The sequence below is a fragment of the Delphinus delphis genome, chromosome X, assembly GCF_949987515.2.
Source record: "Delphinus delphis chromosome X, mDelDel1.2, whole genome shotgun sequence".
In the NCBI taxonomy this organism is placed as follows: Eukaryota; Metazoa; Chordata; class Mammalia; order Artiodactyla; family Delphinidae; genus Delphinus; species Delphinus delphis.
In genome coordinates this window covers 36,592,058-36,614,351 of record NC_082704.1, presented here as the reverse complement: position 1 = coordinate 36,614,351, position 22,294 = coordinate 36,592,058, and the positions used below count along the sequence as shown (strand labels likewise).

The window sequence follows — 22,294 nt, the reverse complement described above, 5'->3', positions numbered from 1 at the left end:
TAGACCTAGAGTCTGTCATACAGAGTGAAGTAAGTCAGAAAGAGAGACAAATACCATATGCTAACACATATATATAGAATTTTAAAAAATGTCATGAAGAACCTAGGGGTAAGACAGGAATAAAGGCACAGACCTACTAGAGAATGGACTTGAGGATACACAGAGGGGGAAGGGTACGCTGTGACAAGGCGAGAGAGAGGCATGGATATATATACACTACCAAACGTAAGGTAGATAGCTAGTGGGAAGCAGCCGCATAGCATAGGGAGATCAGCTCGGTGCTTTGTGACCGCCTGGAGGGGTGGGATAGGGAGGGTGGGAGGGAGGGAGATGCAAGAGGGAAGAGATATGGGAACATATGTATATGTATAACTGATTCACTTTTTTATAAAGCAGAAACTAACACACCATTGTAAAGCAATTATACTCCAATAAAGATGTAAACAAATATAAATAAAAAAAATAAAATGCATCATGCACTCTGTGCGTGATGTTGTCACTGGCCAAAAACAAAAAACAAAAAGAAACAAACAAAAAACAATGTACAAAGCTTTAAACACTTATATCAGTAAAGAATGTTTTCAAATCTATAATCTGAGCTTCCAACTTAGGAAAGTAGAAAAAGAGCGAACTAAATACAAAGGAGTAGGAAGGAAATAATAAAGATTAGGGAATCAGTGCAACACAAAACATTAAAAGTAGAGAAGAATCAATGAAACCAAAAGCTGGTTCTTTGAAAAGATTAACAAAATGGCAAACCCTTAGCTAGACCAACCAAGAAAATAAGAGAGAAGACAAAAATGACTAAAGTCAATAATTAAAAGGGAGGCATCATTACTGACCCTATAGAAATGGAAATGATTAAAAGGGAACATTAATTATAACTTTAGGCCAACAAATGAGAAAGCTTAGATGAATGAACAAATTCAAAGGAAGATATAAATTAACAAAGCAGTCTCAAGAAGAACAGCTGAAAAACCTATAAGATATACAGGCTGAATTAGTAATCAACAAACTGCTCACAAAGAAAAGTCCAGGTACGGATGGTTTCATTTGTGAATTCTATCAAATATTTAAGAAATAATATCGACCCTGCACAAACACTTTCAGAAAATAAAGGAGGAGGGAATATTTTCCAACTTATTCTACTATGTCATTATTACACCGAAACCAAAGCTAAGGAAAGACATCACAAGAAAAGAAAACCACAGACCAATATCCCTCATGAAAACAGACACAAAAATCCTTAACAAAATATTAGCAAGCTTAATCCAGCAACATATAAAAATGATTATCATGATACACTTATAAGTGTATTTATCCCAGGAATGAAAGATTGTTTTCACATCTAAAAATCAATTAGTAAAATATGTCATGTTAACAGATTAAAACTTTAAACCACATGCTCACTACAGTAGGTGCAGAAAAAGTAGTACAAAAAATCCAACACCCATTCATGATTTTCAAAAAATCCTCAAATAATTAGGAATAGAAGGGAATCTCCTCTACGTGCACGTGGTAGGCACCAAAGATGCCTGCATCCTACACCCTAGGATCTGTGAAAATGTCTCATGGTAAAAGGAACTCTGCAGATGTGATTAAGTCACTGATTATGCAGGTGATCCCAATGTAATTTACAAGGGTCCTTATAAGAAGGAGAAAGAAGAGTCAGAAACAGTAGGAGAGGTAGGATGGAAGTAGAGGTTGGAGTAATGTGAGGAAGGGGCCATTAACCAAGCAATGCAGGTGGATTCCAGAAGCTGGAAAAGGCTCTCCTAGAGAACCCCAGAAGAAATGCAGCCCTGTGGACATCTTGATTTTAGGACTTTTGACCTCTAGAACTGTAAGAGAAAAATTCTGTGTTGCTTTAAGCCATTAAATTTATGGTAATTACAGTACCCATAAGAAAGTAATATACTGCTAAAGAGCATGCACAAAAACCCTAGAGGTAAGATCATAGTTAATGGTTAAAAACTGAATGTTTTCCCCCTTAGACTGGGAACCAGATAGGAAAGGAAAAAATAACTGTCTTTATTCATAGGCAACATGATTGTCTATGTAGAAAATCCTAAGGTATGCACTGAACTACTATAGCTAATAAAAGAGTTTAGTCACAGAATACAAGATGGATATACAACTGTATTCCTATATATTTACATGTAACAATCAGAAAATGAAATAAGAAAAATTCTATTCATAATATCCTCAAAATGAATAAAATATTTAGAACTTAGTAAAAGAAGTATATATAATCTGAAAAATTCAAAACATTGCTGAAATAAATTATAGAAAATCAAAATAAAGGAAGATGCATTACATATTCATGGATTAGAATATTCAATATTATTAAAACAGCAATTTCCCCAAATTGAATTACAGATTCAACACAATCTGTATAAAATTCCAGCAGGCTTTTTTTGTAAAAAAGTTGACAAGCTGCTTCTAAAATTTACATGGAAATACAAAGGAACTAGAATAACCAAAGCAATTTTGAGAAAAAGGAACAAAATTGGAGGAGTTACACTATCTGATTTTGAAACTTACTATAAAGGTAAAGAGATTCAGAGCATAAGGATAGGCATATATACAGTGTACGCATATAGATCAATGGAATCAACATGAGTGTCCAGAAATAAACACTAACATTTGTGATCAACTGATTTTTCTACAAAAGTGCCAAGAAAATTCAATGGGGAAATAATAATCTTTACAATTAACAATGCTGGGACAATTGGACATACACATACAAAAATATGAATTTTGATTCCTTATCTCACACAGAAAAATAAAATTAATAATAAATATAATTGTAAAGGCTAAAACTATTCTAGAAGAAAACATAGGAGAATATCTTTCTGACCTTGAATTAAGCAAAGATTTCTTAGATAGGATACCAAAAGCACAAGTCATAAAAGAACAAATTAATAAATTGAACTTCATTAAAATTAAAAACTTTTGTGCTTCAAAAAACACCATTAAGAAAACAAAAAGAAACAGACTGGAAGAAAATAATTGCAAAGCATATATCTTGTAAAGGACTTGTATTCAGAATACATAAAGAACACTTACCACTCAATACTAAGAAAACAAACAACCCAATCAAAAACTGGGTAAAAGATTTGAATAGACATTTCATCAAAAAAAGACATACGAATGGCTCATAAACACTTGAAAAAGTATCAAGATTATTTGTTACTACAGAAATTTAAATTAAAACTACAATCAGATAACAGTACACACCCACAAGAATAGCTGAATAAAAAAATATGCAATAGTAAGTGTTAGCAAGGATGTAGAGAAGTAGGAACGCTCATACATCACTGATGAGAAAGTAAAATGGTGCCTCCATTTTACTTGGGAAACAGTTGGAAACATTGGAAAACAGTTTGGCAGTTCCTCAAAAGTTTATACATAGAGTTACTGTATGACCCAGAAATTCTATTCACTCAAGAGAAATGAAAACATATCCACACAAAAACCTGGACATGAATGTTTACAGCATTGTTCATAACAGCCCCAAAGTGGAAACAACCCAGTGTCATCAAGTGGTAAAGGGATAAACAAAATGTGGTATATCTATACAACGGAAAACTATTTAGCAACAAAAAGGAATGAATTGCTGATACATGCTACAACATGAGCAAACTTCAAAAACATCATGCTACCTGAAAGAAGCAAAATTTCAAAGATCATATATTATAAGATTCTATTTATATGAAATATCTAGAAATGACAAATTTGTAGAGACAAAGGTTTAGGGTAGACATGGGAGTAATTTACCACAAATGGGTTCAAGGGAATTTGCAGTCATGGAAAAGTCCTAAAATTGGATGTAGTAATGATTGATAATTCAATAAATTTAGTAAAATGCACCTAATTGAACACAATAGGTGAATTTCATTATATGTAAATTATATACCTAATAAAGCTGTTTAAAAATTACGAAAAAAACCTATTCAGTTTCACAAAATGTTAGAATAGAAAACAGAAAATATACATTAAAGAACAATTAAATGAATGAAAATATATACCATATTTACATTCCAAGATTTGAAGATTCATACTATAAACAAGTCAATTGTCCTTAACTGATTTCCTTGATGGAATCTCAATCAAAATCACATGAGAGGGCTTCCCTGGTGGCGCAGTGGTTGAGAGTCCGCCTGCTGATGCAGGGGACCTGGGTTCGTGCCCCGGTCTGGGAAGATCCCACATGCCGCGGAGCGGCTGGGCCTGTGAGCCATGGTCACTGAGCCTGCGCGTCCGGAGCCTGTGCTCCGCAACGGGAGAGGCCACAACAGTGAGAGGCCCGTGTACCGGGAGGAAAAAAAAAAGAAGAACTTTTATTCATGAAAAGAAACCATAAAGGCAGTGAAATGATAAGCCAAAGAATGGGAATAGACAATTTCAACACATATAACCAACAAAGAGCAAGTATCCACAATGATAAAGAACTTTTTTAAATTTATAAGAAATGCATGTAAGATTAGAGATGAAGTTTGGAGATAAGACTATTCATGACATATAATCACAACACTTTTCTACCTCCCTCTTCTCTGTAGCAGTACTGAAGGTAAGTAGTTATCATTGAGATCTGCCATATCTACCATAGGGCTTTGGGGCTGAACTACTGCTTTGATGCATACCTAGAGTGACCTCTGAAACAAGACTGCATCTGGACACAGATAAAAACAGATGGAAAGACATTCATGCAGGAAACAGACATTTCTACATTTGCTAAAAGGGCAAAAGAATTGAACGGCCATTTCACAAAGGAGGCTATCCAAATGGTCAATAAATGTCTGAGAAGGTTTCCAACCTCATCAAGAAAATGAAATTAAAATCACAATGAAACAAACAACATAGACCTGGACTCCTGAAAAATATCAATGTTCTGAAAATCAGACACACAGACAGATATGTGCAGGTGCACGCACACACGCATGCACACACACACACATGCAGAGTCAACAGAACTATTCTAAAGCAAAGTAAATGCAATGTGTGATGCCTGATTGCATCCTGGATTTAAAATTGAGAAATCTAATTACAAACTCTATGTTAGATAATATTAGTGTGATAATATTAAATATCTTAAGATCATAATACTGTGATAATATAGGAGACATTTTGTATTCTTAGGAGATACATAATCAAGTATTTAGGAGTAAAACTTCTTAATGTCTCTTACTTTCAAACAGTTTAGTGATAAACCACACACACACACAAACACACACACACAAACCATTCTCATGTAGATGAAAAGAGATGTAAAGCAAATGTTGCAAAATGTCAACAGTTGTTGAATGTCGGTGAGGGGTATGGATGTACTATTCTTTCAATTTTTCTCCATGTTTGAAATTTTAAAAATAGAAGGCATGGAAAATAACACTTTACTAAAGACTAAGAAAATAAAAAGCAATATAAATGAATGCTAATTATTAAGAAAGGGAAGAAGAATACAATGAAATATAAGCAAATACCCATCAGATTAGAGTCTGACAATACGCAGCATGGACAAGGATATGGAGCAACCTGAACCTTCACACATGGTTGGTGGAATTTTAACTTGGGACAATCCCTTTAATAGATGTAAAGAGAGTTTACATCTATTAAAGCTGAAGATGTGTGAACTCTTCACCCCTCAATTCCACTCTTAGACCCTGAGAAACTCTTGCACATGTGTCCCAGGATACATGTACAAGAATGATCACAGTAGCAGCACTGATACTTATACCCACACAAATGGAAACAACTCACGTGTCCAACCACAGTAGAATGGATAAAGGTTGGTATGTTCAGATAAAGGAATACTATACTGCAATGAAGAGGAATGAACTATGGCTACACATTTCAATATGAATAAATCTCAAAAATATAATGTTAAGTAGAAAGAAAGACCCAATAGAATACATATTGTAAAATTCATTGGTATAGTGCTTAAAAACTGGTAAAACTGAACACGGTTTAGTGCTGTACGTATGGGTGGTAAAAATACAAAGAAATACATAGAAATTACTATCACAAGTCTGGACACTGGTTATATCTGATGGGCAGGGGGTTGTGATATCATTTTTTTTTCATAGTTACAATTTTTTTATTTAACTATAGTTGATTTACAATATTGTGTTACTTTCAGGTATATAGCTTCAGATTCTTTTTCATTATTGGTTATTACAAGATATTGAATATAGCTCCCTGTGCTATATAGTAAATCCTTGTTGTTATACATAGTGGTGTGTAGAAGTCTATATCCAGCAAAAATTATCCCTCAAAAGTGTAGGAGAAATAAAGATTTTCTCAGACAAACAAAAACAACTTACTCTGCAAGAAATGTTAAAAGAAGTTCTTTGGGGAGAAGGAATATAATATAGGGGCAAAACTTAGATCTACATAAAGAAAGGAAGAGTATTAAATAAGCAATAATATAAGGTAAAATCAAATATTATTTTTCATTTTCTTAGTTGATCTAAACAATAAGTGTTCAAAATAATAATAGTAACAATGCGTTGTGTGATTATAGCATAGGGGTAAGTAAAATTAACAGGGATTGTGATTTCTGAAGGGCATATGGCGACTCTTGGAGTATTAGCAAGGTTTTATTTATTGATCTGACTGAACATATGTTTTAAGTACTCTTTGTCATGATCCTTTTCATTATCCCTTCCAAATTTATGTCCACCCAGGACGTCAGAATGTAATCTTATTTAGAAATAGAGCATTTGCATATATAATTAGGTAAGACGAGGTCATACTGGATTAGAGTGGGCCCTAAATCCAATGACTGGTGTCCTTTTAAGAAGACCATGTGAAGACTCAGAGACACAGACACACAGGGAGAATATCATATGATGATAGGAGCAGAGACTGGAGTGAAACATCTATAAGCCAAGGACTGCCAGCAACCACTAGAAGCTAGCAGAGAGGCATGGAACAGATTCATCCTCACAGCCTTGCCAACACCTTGATTTGAACTAGCCTCCAGAACTGTGAAAGAATAAATTTCTGTTGCTTTAAGCCATCCAGTTTGTGGTTTTTTGTTACAGCAGCCCTGGGAAACTAACACCTAAAACTGAAGAAGTGGTTTTGGAATTGGGTAATGGATAGAGGCTAGAAGAATTTGAGGTGCTTGATAGCAAAAGACTAGTTACCTTGAAGAGACCATTGGTAGAAATATGAATTTTTTTTCTTGAGATTTTTTTTAACATCTTTATTGGAGTATAATTGCTTTACAGTGGTGTGTTAGTTTCTGCTTTATAACAAAGTGAATCAGCTATATGTATACATATATCCTCATATCTCCTCCCTCTTGCATCTCCCTCCCACCCTCCCTATCCCACCCCTCTAGGTGGTCACAAAGCACCGAGCTGATCTCCCTGTGGTATGTGACTGCTTCCCACTAGCTATCTATTTTACATTTGGTAATGTATATATGTCCATGCCACTCTCTTACTTCGTCCCAGCTTACCTTTCCCCCTCCCAGAAATATGAATGTTAATAGCAGTTCTGGTGACTGCTCAGAAGGAAGTAAAGAGGACAGTAGAGAAAGCTTCTATCATCTCAGAGAATACATATATCATCATGAACAAAATGCTGGTAGAGATATGAACATTAAAAGTGCTTCTGGTGAGGCCTTAGAAGGAAATGATGAACATGTTATTAGACACTGTAAGAAAGGCAATCTTTATCATAAGGTGGCAGAAACTTGGCTGAATTGAGTTCTGCTGTTGGGTCGAAAGTGTAACTTATAAATGATGAACTTGGATATTTAGCTGAGGAGATTTCCAAGCAAAGTGTGAAAGATGTAGCCAGGTTTCTCACTGATGCTTATAATAAAATGAGAGAGGAGAGAGTTAAATTGAGTAAATATCTGCTTAAAAAGGAATCAGCACTTGATGATCTGGAGAATTCTCAGCCTACCTAGACAGCATGCTCTGGAAAAAGGGCCAATGGTGTGGCTGGACAAACGTTCACTGAAGAGATTAGGTGTGTGATGCATGGATCAAATCAACCACCTCAGAAGCCAGGAATAGACAAGGGGTTATCCAGAAAGGATCTGTGAAGAATCCTCATATCTAACCGTGTGGATCTCTTGACATACACAAGAGACTGACAAGGTTTTTAAGGATTTTATACCAGCAGAAACAGTGCCAGCCTGATGTAAAAGTGACAGAGACAGAGTAAAATGAAGGAAGGTAAAATGAAGTCACAAGTGCAAAAGCCAGAGAGGGTGGGGCTGCAGCTGCCCTGGTAGGCTAAGATGGTAGGGCTGTCCCAGAGGACCCAGAGAGCAAGGCTATCCCTGGCGTCAGAAGACAGAGCGTTGAAGCCAGAGCATTACTCTTAGGTCTTGAAATCTAATGGAATTTGCCCTGCTGGGCTGCTAACTCGCTTTAGAACAGTAACCCCTTTATTCCTTCCTTTTTGCCCTTTCAGAATGGGAATGCCTACCCTATGCTTGTCTCATCATTGTATTTTGGAAGCAGACAACTTGTCTAGTTTCATAGGTCTCTGGACAGAAAGGAATTTTGCCGTAGGATGGAACATACTCAAGAGTCTCACACCTCATTTAGATGATTTAGATAATGAGATTTTGGACTTTTTGAGTTGATATTTAGATGAGATTTGGGACTTAGACTTGATGCTGAAATAGGTTAAGACTTTGGGGGATGTTGTGATGAGGTGAATATATTTTGCACGTGAGACAGATATGAATTTGTGGAGGCCACAGGGCTGACTATACTGGGTTGAATAGTGTACGCTCAAAATTCATGTCCATCCAGCACCTGAATATGTGACTTTATTTGGAAATAGGGGGTTGGCAGACGTAATTAGTTAAGATGAGGTCATACTGCATTAGGATGGATCCTAAATTCAAAGACTAGTGTCCTTAATAAGAAGGCTATGTGAAGACACAGAAACATAGACACACAAGGAGACTGTCATGCAATGACAGAGGCAAGAACTGGAATGATGCATCTGCAACACCAAGGAATGTTGGCAATCACCAGAAGCTAGAAGAGACAAGGAACTATCCTCCTCTAGAACCTTCGGAAAGAACATGGCCTTGCCAACAACTTGATTTCAGACTTCTAGCTACCGTGAAAGGATCAATTCTGTTGTTCTAAGCCACTAGATTTGTAGTTATTTGTTATGGCAGCACTAGAAAAATAATACAGTGATTTTAGAAAAGTCTTCCAAGAAATTTTATTTTATATAGAGAAGGAAAAATTATTGATACACACAATATCAATGAATCTCAAAAATATTATGCTGAGTTAAAGAAGCCTTACACAAAGAATATATAGTGTATGGTTTTGGTTATCTGAAGTTCTAGAACAGGCAAAACTAATCTATAGCATAAAAAAATCAAAACACTAGTTGCCTCTAGGAGAGTGGGATGGGAATTACTAAGAAGTATGGTGGAACTTTCTGGGGTGAGGGTAATCTTCTATGTGTTAATAAGGGTTAGGTTACACAAATGCAGTGGTGTGTTGAACATGGCCCAATGATTGTGTGCATCACTTCCCGACTCCATGTTCAGTGATAACACATTGGTAGCTTGAAACTGGCCATGGTGGGAATGTGTACATCACGAAAACTGGCAAATGATACATATAAGAGTCTCTTTTTCTGGAGAGCTGGCTGTTAAACATTTACCAACACATCACTACAAAGATGTATACATTGGTTAAAAGTCAGCAAATGAATACTTAAGATGTGTGCATTTCATTGCATGGAAATTTTATATCAAAAGAAAAAAACGTAAATATGTAATTCTAGTCAACAATATGTATACTGACATATTTAGGCGGACATATATTTACACTGGCAATCTATTCAAAATACATCAATAAAGTAAGATGGTTTGATAGATGGATAAAGGGATAGACAGATGTGATAAATAAGTAAAATATTAATGTTATAATCTAGTCAGTTATCACTGGGTGTTTGTGATAAAATTCTTTCAAATTTTCTGTGTTTAAAATTTTTCATTAAATATTGGAAAAATATTTTCCCATTTGGATATCAAAAATATTAACATATGTAGTTTAATCCTATCTTTTTTAGGGCTTCAATTTTTATACTTCATTTTTAAACCAATTGCTACTCGTTATGGTATATAGTGAAGGCAGAGAATCTAAACGTACTGTTTGCTCAAGTAGCAAAACAACTGAAGGGCATTTTTTGTTTTTATCATTTTTTAAAGATAGTTCATGGTAGGAGTACATACACCATGGACACTGGCAAATGGTACAAATCATGTTAAAATCTTGAAAGGAAAGAAGTAATACTGGGGATAACTGACTAAGGTCCCTGGGGAGATAAGAGGGGTAGGATCCAGCACAAAGGAATAAAGATTAACCTTAGGCAGAAAGGATGTCCCTAGCACTGAGTTGAGACTGAAGAAAATGATAGCTAAGATATGGAAGTTATCAGAAAGTCAGGCAGAAAGTGGATGAAGGTTCTTACTGATGGCATTGTTTTCTTTGAAATAGGAAAGAAGACTATCTGCTAAAAATAATGAAACAGTAGGATAGGAAAGAGTAATGAAGATCTAAAATGGCATTTATAAGGAATGAAATAGCTGACCAGGGACTAGGAGGTAGATTGCTGAAGAAAGAAGAAGGTTCTAGACAATACCAGCAATGAGGAATTTGTAGAGGCACTAATCAACAAAGTTATACTATTTTTCTCTAGTAGTGCTCAAAAGCCATGAATAAATAAATAAAGAAAGAAGGCAATTAGTTGGATTGATTCTGGGTAGAGGATTTGCTGGGTGGGTATGATACGCAGACAAGGAAGCAAGGAGAATGATTCAGTGGCAAGAACTTGGGTAAATAATGGATGATGGAGTCTAAGTGAGATGTGGAAGGAAGAGGAGACAGGAAGGGGATGACAGATTAGGAAAAAATTAAAAGGTCAAGGAACTGGAGATTTCAACAGGGTTGAAGAAATGGTAAAATGAGTGTAAGAGAGTTGTGAGAGTCAGAAGGATAAGAGAAAGGTTGTGGTTAAGAGTAGTATACTGGAGTTTAAGATTTCAGAGGAAGTATATTTCCAGAGATAATATATGTTGTTTTCCCACTGATTTAAGTTTAGAAAATGGGATATGTATTACACACACACACACACACACACACACACACACACAGTTATCTCAAGATATAGTAAAATCACACTTAAAAAGGCAAAAAATCTTTTCAAACCACATATATAAATGCCATGATCAAGAGCACAGACTTTTATGTAAGAACAGACCTAGATTTAAGTCCTAGCATGGTTATTTAACAACTGACCTTGAGAAAGTCACTTATCCCCTCAGAAGCTCAATTTCATTAATTGTAATACAGCCACTACCTTATAGGGCTAAGGCTGAAATGAGTTAATGTGCAAAATGCTTAGCATAAGGAGTAGCACAAATAAGCCCCCTATTAGGAATTGTTTCCAGGTAAGATTAAGTAAGTACACTTTTGCCTCTCCCACTGAATACAGCTATAAAACCTAGAGAGACTGCATGGAGTACATGAAGACAATGAAAACTACAAAGCAGCAGTTGGAATAGGTAAGAAACTTAGAATTTGAAATAACAAAGAACTCATGCCCAGACACAGCATAATCAAATTGCTGAAAAGTAAACAGGGTAAAAAACAAGTAGAAGAATAAAGAGAAAACGTTTAAAAACACATACATTTATGGTTAATTGATTTTCTAAAAAAGTACCAAGACAGTTTAATTGGGAAAGGATCATCTTTTCAATGAAAAGTGGTAGGACTATTGGATATCCATGTGCAAAGAGATGAATGTAACCCTAACCTTACACCATATGTGTAATTCAGAAATTAATTCAACATGGTTCATAGACCTAAATGTATGAGGAGCTAAAACTATAAATCTTCTAGAAGAACACATATGAGGAAAATCTTTGTGATCTTGGGTTAGAAAGAAATCTTAGTTACAAGACCAAAAGCAGAAGTCATAAAAAAAATTAGACTTCACCAAAATCACAAACTCTCAAGCTTCAGAAAATGCTGTTAAGAAAGGGGATGTCAGTGAAAATGACAGAGTTAAGAACCTCTTGGGGTTTCCCTGGTGGCACAGTGGTTAAGAATCCGCCTGCCAATGCAGGGGACATGGGTTCAAGCCCTGGTCCGGGAAGATCCCACATGCCGCAGAGCAACTAAGCCCGTGTGCCACAACTGCTGAGCCTGTGCTCTAAAGCCCACGAGCCACAACTACTGAGCCCACGTGTCACAACTACTGAAGCCCACACACCTAGAGCCCATGCTCCACAATAAGAGAAGTCACCAAAATAAGAAGCCCGCACACTGCAACGAAGAGTAGCCCCCCTTGCTGCAACTAGAGAAAGCCCGCACGCAGCAACAAAGACCCAGCACAGCCAAAAAAAAAAAAAAAAAAAGAACCTCTTAAATCTCTCTTGCCATAAAAGCAATGAGAACACTGGCAGAAATGTCAGAATCAACTTTTTCAGAACTCTGAAAACTAACCAATCTTGGAAACATTTATTGAAAAAACATAGCTGGACATCAGTAAGAATAATAAGTTTTGTGGCATTTTAACTTGCCTTTTTCTCATCCCTTTCTCTCATGTCGTTAGTAACCTTGAAGACCAACAACCCCAAATCACAGTGAAATCGGCAGCCTGGCAACCGCTGAAGAAGAAAGAACAGAGTTGGAGTTCCTTTAAAGCCCCATTCCCAGAGAACTGTCATTACTTGATCTGTCTAGTGGTTCCCTGGAAGATCACACAAGCAACATTCTCTTTATCTGACTCAGCTCAAAATTCATCCAGTGCTAACAGCCTTTTTCCCGAGACCTTCTGTCAAAAACAATCAGAGGCAGTTGTTGAATTTTCTGGCTAGCTGAGGTGGTGTAGCTGAGACAAACAATAGGTTAACCAAAAAGCTTAGAAGGAAATCCTAGGGAATAAAATGTCCTTAGGGGGCTCTGAAAAGCTCCGACATATTTCTAGGAATCTAGAAGGCCATGCATGTGCACAGGACTGTCCACATGGCCAGAGCTTTGTGTGTGCTCAGGAAAGACCTGAAAAATCTGTAAGCTCTCACCACTGACTAATATTGAGTTTCTGCGCAAGCAGGGAGTAAAGGCTACAATGGAGTTATCAACTGCTTAGATGACTGTTGAAGATGTCTTCAGCTTACACACAAAGCCCATTGGTACGGGGCAATCCCTCAGTACTGGGAAAAGTACTAGTTCTAGACATAATTAAAACATTGTGTTAAGTTAAAGAAGGCCATATATTATATGATTCCATTTATATGCAATGTCCAGAATAGGCAAATCCATAGGGACAGACAGTAGACCAGTGGCTGCCTGGGCTGGAAGTAGAAACAGTGACTGAAAACAATCTCTGGGGTGATGAAAATGTTCTAAAATTAGACTGTGGTAATGGTTGAACAACTCTGTTAAATTTACTACAAACCACTGAATTGTACATTTAAAATGAGTTTTATGGTATGTAAAATACATCTCAATAAAGAAGTGAAAAAAAAGGACCCACCTACATTCTTTAAGAAACTCGCTTTTTTCAAAATATGAAACTCACTTTCAAATATAACAATATAGATAGGATAAAAGTAAAATGGAGAGAAAGCAATTCTGGAATGTTGGAGTAAGGACCTCTGAAAATCTGCTGCTCCATAAAAGCAAAAAGAACACCAGCAAAAGTTGTCAAAATCAAACTTTTGATAAGTCTGGAAATTAAGTAAAGGCTTGCAACAATATGAGGAACAGTTATTCAAGAAAAACAGCTGAGTAGCAGTCAGAATAGTAAGATTTGTGGCACTTTAACTTCCATAATCCCATTTCCCTCTCTCCAGTTTTTCAGTAGCCACTATGATAGTTGTGAAAAACAGCAGCCTAACTGACACTAGAGGAAGCAGAGCAGTTCTGGTGCTCCCCAAAAGCACCATCCTCAGAGAACTGTCACTGTTTGACTTTCCTAGCACCTCAATGAAAAGCTACACTCCAAGGGTTTGTCTTTGACTTGGTTCATATCTCACTCTGTGGAACAGCCCATCCCTAGATCATGTCAAAACCAATCAGTGGGGCTTGTTTAACACTGCAGCTGCTTGAGATGGCATTATCAGTTGGAGCTAACAAGAGGCTGACAAAAAAAAAAACTTAAAAGGAAACATAAGGAATACGAAACATAGGGAAATCACACTTCCTGCTTTCAAAATATACTACAAAGCTATGGCAACTAAAACAGTATGGTAGTGGCTTAAAGACAGATGTATGAACCAGTAGAAAAGAATAGACAGCCCAGAAATAAACTACACATGTATGGTCAATTGATCTTTGACAAGAGTGCCAGGAATACACAATGGGGAAAGGATAGTCCCTTCAACAAATGGTGAAAAGTGGATATCCTTGTGCAAAAAAGTGAAACTGGACCCTTATCTTATGCCATTCACAAAACTCAATTCAAAATGGATTGGGCTTCCCCGGTGGTGCAGTGGTTAAGAGTCCGCCTGATGATGCAGGGGACACAGGTTCGTGCCCTGGTCCGGGAAGATCCCACATGCCGCAGAGTGGCTGGGCCCGTGAGCCATGGCCGCTGGGTCTGCGCGTCCGGAGCCTGTGCTCCGCAACGGGAGAGGCCACAACAGTGAGAGGCCCGCGTACCACAAAAACAAAACAAAATGGATTAAAGACTTAAAAATAAGACCTGAAACTCTAAAACTCCTAGATGAAAACACAGGGGAAAAGCCTCTTGACATTGGTATTGGCAATGATTTATTGGATATAACCTCCAAAACATAGGTAACGAAAGCAAAAACAGAGAAGTGGGACTACGTCAAACTAAAAAGCTTTAGCATAGCAAAAGAAAAAATTAACAGAGTAAAAAGGCAACTTATAGAATGGGAGAAAATACAGTTGACTCTTTAACAACACCAGTTTGAACTGCACAGGTTCACTTAATGCAGATTTTTTTTTCACTAAATACATACTATAGTACTACAAAACCTGTGGTTGGATGAATCTGTAGATGTGAAACCATGGATATGGAGGGCTGAATATAAAGTTATACATGGATTTTTGACTGCTCGAAGGGTCAGTGCCCCTAAGCCCTGTGTTATTCAAGCGTCAACTGTATTTGCAAACCACATATCTGATAAGAGGTTAATATCCAAAACATATAGGAAACACCTACAACTCAATGGCATAAAAATAAAACCTGATTAAAAAATGGGCAAAGTATTTGAATAGACACTTCTTCACAGAAGATATATGAATGGCCGACAGGTATATGAAAAGGTGCTCAACATCACTAATCATCAGGGAAATGCAAATCAAAACCACAATGAGATATCATCTCACACCTGTAAGGATGGCTATTATCAAAAAGATAAGAGATAACAAGCGTTGGTGAGGATCTGGAAAAATGGAATCTTTGTACACTTTGGGTGGGAATGTAAAATAGTATGACTGCTATGGAAAACAGTATGAAGGTTCCACAAAAGATTAAAAATAGAAATACCATATGATAAAGCAATCCCACTTTTGAGTATTTATCCAAAAGAACTGAAATCACAAATGTCAAAGCCAAGAGTATAATGGTTGTTGCCAGGGGAAAGGGGAAAATGGGGAGTTACTATTCAATGGTTATAAAGTTTCAATAATATGAGATGACTTAAGTTCCAAAGATCTGCTGTACAACATTATGCCTATAGTTAACAATACTGTATTGTACACTTAAAAGTTTGTTAAGAGGGTAGATCTCATGTTGTATTCTTACCACAATTTAAAAAAAAAGAAAGAAAAATAGGGAATGAGATATCCATAGGGGGCTTTGAAATATTCAGACATATTCCTGGGACTCTAGAAGGTAAGGTACACGTGCAGGGCTATGCATATGCCAAGGAAAGTAAGGGCCTGAGAAGTCACTAATCTCTCACTTATGACTGATCTTGAGGCTCTGCATAAGCAGGAAGTGAAGTTGAAGACCAAGTTGCAAACTGGCCGCCTGAGCACTGAAGGAGTGACCCAATACACACAGACACACACACACACAGATACACACAGACACACACACACAGACGCAGACACACACAGTGCCTTGGTAAAGGCTGGTAGAGTTCTTGATTCAAGACATTTAAGAAAAACTCTCCAATCATTAGTGGGCCACTATGCTAACTGGACAGACTTCAGTGGCTTTACATGACAAAGAATTCAAAATTGACAGAATTGGTCTAGGAACATCACTAAACAAACAAATAGCAACAACAACAAACACTGGGTGGGGAGGGGTTGACTGATTTTCAGAGTTGTCACATAATATCATTTTAAATGTCTAATTTTCAACAAAAAAAATTATAAGACTGTAATGGACTGAATATTTGTGTCCCCCCAAAATTCGTATCTTGAATCCCTACACCTCAGTGTGATGATAAAAGGAGATGGGGATGTCTGAGTAGTAATTAGGATTAGATGAGGTCCTGAGAGTGAAACCCTCAGGAATGGGATTAGTGCCTTTATAAGAGTCATCAGAGCTTGGTTCCTCTCTCTGCTCTCTACCATGTGAGGATCCAACAAGAATTCAGCAGTCTGCAACCCAGAAGAGGGCTCTCATCGGAACCTGTTCATGCTGGAACCCTGATCTTAGATTTCCAGCCTCTAGAACTGTGAGAAATAAATATCTGTTGTTTATAAGTCACCCAGTTTATGGTACTTTGTTATAGCAGCCTGAGATGACTAAGACAAAGACACTGAGAAAAACAAAACGAAACCCCCCAAAACCAAGAAAGTATGGTCCATACACAGGAAAAAAGAAAGAGCTGATAGAAACTCCCCTGAGGAAGCACATTGGGCTTCTCAGGAAAAATCTTTAAATCAGTTATCGTAAGTTATTCAAACAGTTATAGGAAATCATTTTATAAAGAAATAAAAGAATATTTCAGAATATCTTACCAAACAGAGAATAAAAATAAAGATAGAAGTTATAATAAAGAATCAAATAGAAATTTTCGAGTTGAACGGTACTATAACTGAAATGAAAAATACCCTAAAGGGGCTCAACAGGAGATCTGAGTTGACAGAAGAAAGAATCATCAAACCTGAAGATATGTCAACTACCTCATCTGACGAAGATTACTAAATTTGAGGAGCAGAAAGAAAAAAGAATGAAGAAAAAATAATAGCGCCTTGGGGACCTATGGGAGACCAGCAAGCATACCAACACATGCATAATGGAATCTCAGAAGAAGAAGAAGGGGTAAAAAGAATATTTGAAGAGTTAATGGCTGAAAGCTTCCCCAAATTGATGAAAAACATTAATCCATACATCATAGAACCTCAACAGACTCCAAGTAGGATAAACACGAAGATACCTACGTGGAGTATGTCCAAAGAGACACTAAGACAAGTAGTCAAACTGTCAAAAGCAAAAGATGAAAAACGGATCTTGAAAGCAGTGAGAAAAAAGAGGTTCACCATGGACAAGGGGTCCTGAGATTATTAGTTGACTTCTCAATAGAAATTACAAGGGGCCAAAAGGCAGTGAGATGACATATTTTATCTGCTAAAAGAAAAAGATTGCCAACCAAAAATTCAATGTCCAGCAAAAAACTATAGTTTAAAACTAAAGGAGAAATTAAAACATCCCAAGATAAACATAAACTGACAGAGTTCACCAGTAGAAGATCTGCCCTATGAGAAAAACTATAGGGAGTCCTTCAGACGGAAATAAATGGACACTAAACAGTAACTCAAATTCACACAAAGACACTAGTAAATTTGACTACATAGGTAAACATTAAAGACACTATAAACATTTTTGTCCTTGTAACTCTTGTTCCATCTGACTTAAAAGATAACTGTGTAAAGCAATAACTATAAAACTCTGTTGGTGGGCTTAAAATCTAGAAAGATGTCATTTGTATGACAATAATAATACAAAGGAAGAAGGAGAGAACAGAGCTAAAAAGGAACAAAGTTTTTTAATATTATTGAAATTAAGTTGGCACTTTAATACAAATTTGTTTAAGCTAAGGTGTTAATTGTAATTCCCAGGGCAATTACTAAAAGAGTAACAGAAAGTAACAGAAGCAACAAGTTAATTAAAATGACATACTGTAAAAACTTATTTAACATGAAGGAATAAACTGAATAATAGAGGAACAAAAGATACAAGACATACGGAAAATAAATCGCAAAATGGCAGATGTAAATCCTACCTTAACAACAGACTCCACTTAAATGCATTAAATATAAATTAACACTCTACATAATTGGAAGAATGGATTAAAAAATGATTTAAAAAAGAAAACATGATCTAACTATTTGCTGTCTACAGGAGACACACTTTTTTTTGGTTTGTTTTGTTTTAAAAAAAAAAGGTTGAAAGTAAAAGGATGGAAAAAGATATTCCATGCAAAAAAGAATCAAAGTAGAACAGGGTACAAGAAATTTGAGTCTCCCTTTTTTCCTTGGTAAGTCTAGCTAAAGGACTGTGAATTCTGTTGATCTTTCCACAGAACCAACTTTTGGTTTTCTTGATTTTCTCTATTTTTTAATTCTTTTTTTCATTTATTTTTGCTCTAATCTTTATTATTTCCTTCCTTAAGCTTGATGTGGGTTTAGTTTGCTCTTCTTTTTGTAGTTTTGTTTTCATTAAACTTTATTTTTTTAGAGAAGCTGTAGGTTCACAGCAAAATTGAGGGGAAGTTACAGGGATTTCCCACATGCTCCCCTGCCCCCACACATGCTCAGCCTCCCTCATTATCAGTATCTCTCACCTGAGTGGGACATTTGTTATAAATGATGAACCTACACTGACACATCATAATCACCCCAAGTCTATAGTTTACATTACCATTTACTCTTGGTATTGTATATTCTGTGGGTTTGGACAAAGATTTGTAGTTTCTTAAGGTGGAAGTTTTGATTATAAATTTGAGACTTTTCTCCTTTATTAATATGGGCATTTACAGCTTTAGGTAGCCCCTTAAGTACTGCTTCTACTGCATTCCTTAAGTTTTGTTATTTTTTTTTCAGTCATCTCAAAGTATTTTCTAATGTCCCTTTTAACTTCTTTTTGATCCCTTGGTTATTCAGTAGAGTGTTGTCTAATTTCCACATATTTGTAAATTTCCTAAACGTCCTTCTATTATTGATTTCTAATTTCATTCCACTGTAAATAGAAGTGGTGAGAGTAGACATCTTTGTCTTATTCCTGGTATTGGAAGGAAGATTTCAGTCTTTCACCATTAACTATCATGTTAATTATTAACACAAATATATGGTCAACTGACTTCTGACAAAAATGTAAAGGCAAGTAAATGAAGAAAGAATACTCTCTTCAACAATTGGTACTGGAATAATTGGACATTCATAAGCAAAAAAGTGAACTTTAACATAAACCTCACACCTTATGTAAAAAGTAAGTCAAAGTGGATCATAGATCTAAATGTAAAATATACAACCATAAAACTGTTAGAAGAAAATAAAGGAATAGGGCTTCCCTGGTGGTGCTGTGGTTAAGAATCTGCCTGCCAATGCAGGGGACACGGGTTCAAGCCCTGGTCCGGGAAGATCCCACATGCTGCAGAGCAACTAAGCCCGTGTACCACAACTACTGAGCCCATGCTCTAGAGCCCGTGAGCCACAACTACCACGTGCTGCAACTACTGAAGCCTGCATGCCTAGAGCCCGTGCTCTGCAACAAGAGAAGCCACCACAATGAGAAGCCCGCGCACTGCAACGAAGAGTAGCCACTGCTCGCCGCAACTAGAGAAAGCCCATGTGCAGCAACGAAGACCCAATGCAGCCAAAAATTTAAAATAAAAATAAAAAATAAGGTTTAAAAAAAAGAGAAAGTAAAGGAATAAATCCTTTTTCATAATCTGGTATTAGACAGAGTTCTTAGACATAAAAAAAGCACAATCCATGAAAGAAAAAATGCGTAAACTGGACTGTATCAAAATTTAAAATATTTGCATTAATGCAAAAAAATTTGTACACTGAAAACTACAATATGTTGCTGAAAGAAATTAAAGATACAAATAAATGAAATAAATGCAAAGACATTCCATGTTCATGGATTGAAGACTTAATATTGTTAAGATGTCAGTACTGCCCAAAGTGATCTACAAATTCAAAGCAATCCTATCAAAATACCAATGACGTTTTTTGCAGAAATAGAAAAATCCAGGAATTCCCTGGTGGTCCAGTGGTTAAGACTTAGTGCTTTCACTGCCGTGGGCCTGGGTTGGATCCTTGGTTGGGGAACTAAGATCCCACAAGCTGCCCGGCATGGCCGAAAAAAAAAAAGAAAAAAGAAAAAGAAAAATCCATCCTAAAATTCATATGGAATCTCAAGGGACCCAAAGAGTTAAAACAATCTTGAAAAAGAAGAGCAAAGTTGGAGGTCTTACACTTCCTGATTTCAAAGCTTACTACAAATCTACAGTAGTTAAAACAGTGTGGTACTGGCATAAAGACAGACATACATACCAATGGAATAGAATGGAGAGCCTAGAAATACACTCTTTCATTTATAGTCAAATGATTTTCAGAGAGTATGCTAGGACCATTCAATGGGGAAAGGCAGTCGTTTCAACAAGTAGTACTGGAAAAACTGGATATCAAACATGCAAAAATGAATTTGGACCCTTTATATCATATACAAAGTTAACTCAAAATGGATCAAAGACCTAAACATAAGAGCTAAAACTATAAAACTCTCTGAAGATAATATAGGAAAAAAGGTTTATGACATTAGATTTGACAGTGATTTATTGGATATAACACCAGAAGCACAGGGAACAAAAAAAAAACTGACAAATTGGACTTCATCAAAAATAAAAACTTTTGTGCATCAAAGGACACTATCAACAGACTAAGAAGGCAACCCACAGAATCGGAGAAAATATTTGCAAATCATATATCTGATAAGGGAGTAATATCCAGAATATATAAAGAACTGCAACTCAACAACAAATAAACAACTCATCTAAAAAATGGGCAAAAGACACCCTTGTACATTGCTGGTATGAATTTAAAATGGTATAGCCTCTATAAACAGTATGGTGGTTCCTCAAAGGATTAAACATAGAATTACCATATGATCCAGCAATTTCACTTCTGTGTATATATTCAAAAGAATTGAAGGTAGGGACTGGAACAGATAGTTGTATATCCAGGTTCACAGCAACATTATTCACAATAGCCAAAAGGTAGAAGCAACACAAGGGTCTATTGACAGATGAATGGATAAACAAAATGTGGTAGATACATACAATGAAATAGTATTTAGCCTTACAAAGGAAGGAAATTCTGATACATGCTACAACATAGATGACCTTGAAGACATTATGCTAAGTGAAATAAGCCAAACACAAAAAGACACTGCTATGATTCCACTTACATGAGGTACCTAGAGGATTCAAATTCATAGAGACAGAAAGCAGAATGGGGGTTGGCAGGAGATGAGGGAAAGGGAGAATGGGGAGTTAGTGTTTAATGGGTAAAAAGTTTCCATTTGGGAAGATGAAAAAGTTCTGGAGATGGATGGTTACAATTGTTGCAGAACAATGTGAATATACTTAATACACTTAAAAAATAGTTAAAATGGTCAGTTTTATGTTAGGTATATTTTACCACAATAAAAGAAAGTTTGCTCTGCAAAAGACACTGTTAAGAGAATGAAAAGGCAAGCTACACACTGGGATAAAATATTTGCAAATCATATATCCAACAGAGAATTGTGTTTAGAATACATAAACAACTCTCAAGAGTCATCAGGAAAAAATTAACAACTCAGTTAAAAAACAGCAAAAGATTTGAACTGACACTTTAGCAACAGGATATAAGGATGGCAAATAAGCATATGAAAAGATGTTCAACATCATTAGCCATTAAGGAAATGCAAATTAAAACTACAATGAGATAAGACTTCACAGCTATTAGAATAACTAAAATAAATACCAACAATACCAAATGCTGACAAAGATGTAGAGCAACTGGAACTCTCATACATTGCTGGTGAAAATGCAAAATGGTTCAGCCACTCTGGAAAATGGTTTGGCAGTTTCTTATAAAGTTAAACAAACACTTACCATATGACCCAGTAATCCCACTCCTAGATATTTACCTTAGAGAAATAAAAATTTTATGTTCACACAAAAGCCTGTACAAGAGTATTCATATCAGTATTATTCATAATCACCACAACCTGGAAACAGCCCAAATGCACTTGAATGGGTGAATGGATAGACAAACTCTGGAACATTCATACAATGGAATGCTAC

General features: G+C 36.2%; 1 protein-coding gene across 3 annotated transcripts in view; it reads right to left on the bottom strand.

The window, feature by feature from the left end:
* RBM41 (RNA binding motif protein 41) overlaps positions 1 to 22,294 on the bottom strand; it is a 66,409-nt gene that overhangs the window by 36,533 nt on the left and 7,582 nt on the right. The gene's annotated exons all lie outside the window — the stretch shown is intronic.